Source organism: Marmota flaviventris, chromosome 1 (assembly GCF_047511675.1).
Source record: "Marmota flaviventris isolate mMarFla1 chromosome 1, mMarFla1.hap1, whole genome shotgun sequence".
NCBI classification, from domain to species: Eukaryota; Metazoa; Chordata; class Mammalia; order Rodentia; family Sciuridae; genus Marmota; species Marmota flaviventris.
Window position 1 is genome coordinate 7280340 of NC_092498.1, and position 2410 is coordinate 7282749.

A 2410-nucleotide genomic window follows, 5' to 3' on the forward strand; every position below is an offset into this window, starting at 1 on the left:
GAAACAATCCCTTGTCAATGTTCTTACTAGCATCCAATAATCCTAATTGGCAGGAAAATGGTATTGGAACTTACACTTGTATTTTTAAATGACTTTCGGGATATGATGCATGTGAAGGTCAAACACTAGCAATTATACATGTGATGGTGCTAAAATCCAAGGTGTGGCCACCCCAGGTTTAGAGTGCTCATTAGACATACATAAAGAACAGGGGGTATAGCTCAGGGGTAGAGCATTTGACTGCAGATCAAGAGGTCCCTGGTTCAAATCCAGGTGCCCCCTCCTTTTGAACTCAATGAAAATTCGTGACAAATTGTCTGAAATAGTAAACATCATGTTAAGTGAAATAAGCCAGACTCAGAAAAATCAAGAAATGTTTTCTTTCCTATGTGGAAGTGAGACCAAATTAAGGGAAAGAAGGTGTGTAAGTATCAAATATCATAAGGATAAAGGGAAGATCAGTGGTATAGAAGAAGGAGACAGAGGGAGTGGATTGGAAATGGGAGGAAATAGGGAATGAATTTAACAAAATCATGTTATATGTATATATAAATGGTACCACAGAAAATTTCACCTTTATGTATATGTAGAAAGCATCAGTGCAAAATAAGTGAGTGAAAAGAAGATCAATAGAGTGGTGACAGGAGTATAAGGGAGGGTAAGAAGTGGGGATGAAATTGAAACCAAATTCCATACATGTTTGATTTCGTCAAAATGAACCCAACTTATGAATAACTTTAATGCACTAATGAAAAACAATAGAAAAGACCTTTTCCCAAAGAGGTGTAGAGTTGACATTTGTTGGGAAAGAAAAAAAAAAAGAACCCAAATCGCTTATTTCTAGGAGCCATAAAAATTTCCAGAAAACCCCAGGCAGTATTTGATTCTGCAAGACTGCTAAATTATGATGTAAATTTAATTCACAGCTTCCCTGGTGTGACAACTTGGGGATCTGATCTGGAAAGTGAGATCCCAAGGATTGTCATAGGAATTCATAGGATTTGCACAACCTGCAGGTTTCCTAACCAGAAGAGCGCCAAGCCTCCCTGACAGCTGGAGGCCCTCCTGCTCTCCCGCTGAGCTGAGCCTGTTCCTCCCTCGCTTCTCCTCTTATCTCAGACCTATTGCCTCTTTCTGTTGATCAATAATATGAGAAAATTCCAGCATGCCAACTCCAGAGTCACACCTTGCAGGTGGAGACTTAAATGCCAAAATAATCACCAGACTATGCTTATTCATAACACTAAAAATAGGGGGAATGTATGTAGAAATGAATTCATGACAGCCATGGACCAAGGAGAGAAGAAAGTAATGTTAAATACTGCTAAGTTCCTTATTGTTTTAAATTCTGGATTCAGTGTCTCTAATTGGAGAAGCTGGGGATTAGTTTTATTGTTGGCTCAGCATGTTGGTTCAAACTGGAAATCAAAATATTTCAAAAACTGATGGAATTGAGATGCCAGGATACCCTTGAAAATTAAATCTAGATGGAAAAAATGGAGTTTACTATGTGTGACATGTCCACACCTCTGTCTCCTACACATGGTTAGAAGACAACCCCTTCAATTCAACCTCAAGAAATACAGCATTTGCTTGAGGACGACCTTTGAGAACCATTTTATTTGCATATCTTTATGGACCTATGTGTGATGCCATAGCTAAAATGTGTCCCCTAATTAGATTTGAGGATGAAAGTTTCTTAAGGAGTAGAAAAGGCTGAAAATTGCCCTTGATCACCCCATTCCAGGCATCTTAATTGCCCACAGAAATACCGTTGATGCAATCAGTCTGTCTATGTGGAGTTCTGAGCACCCACACCAAGTTGATACAGTTTAGTTCATTTTCTCATTTTTACAAACAACACTGTAATGGCTAACCAAGGGCATGCAGCTTTGCACACTTGCACAATATGAACCAAATGCACACTTTAAAGTACTCTGCTTGCAAGTAACCTTCCAGAAAAGACTATCAATTACAACACATTCCTCCAACCCTGTAGAAAGTGCCCATCACCTTTTGAAACAATCAGATATATTCCATGCATGTATGGTTATGTCACAATGAGGGAGGTTTCAAGATGGCAGAAGAGATCATACCTGGCTGCACCATGGTATGAAACCGAGAAAGCAGATAAGCATCTTCCCAGTAAGGTGGGTTGAATAAAAAGGGACTGTACTGGGAACTAATACTGGACTTTCAAAGCAGATAAGATTCTCAGGAGTTTGGATATTACAAAATAAGGAAGAAGTCCTAGCCCCACTGCCCCCTACCGCTGCCAGCAGTGCCAATCAGAATAGTCCACCCACAAGCAAAGTGAAGAAATGAGGAAATGAAAGGAACACAGATTTTTAGGAGGTTTGTGGCATATCTGTGTATGGAGAGATCTGAGATCAAAGACACGGCCAGACTT

At 39.6% G+C, this 2410-nt stretch overlaps 1 non-coding gene across 1 annotated transcript; it reads left to right on the plus strand.

Moving 5' to 3' along the window:
- The first annotated feature begins 210 nt into the window (after nucleotides 1–210).
- Nucleotides 211–282, plus strand: Trnac-gca (transfer RNA cysteine (anticodon GCA)). The gene has a single exon. It is a non-coding gene; the product is annotated as a tRNA-Cys (tRNA).
- Nucleotides 283–2410: the final 2128 nt, after the last annotated feature.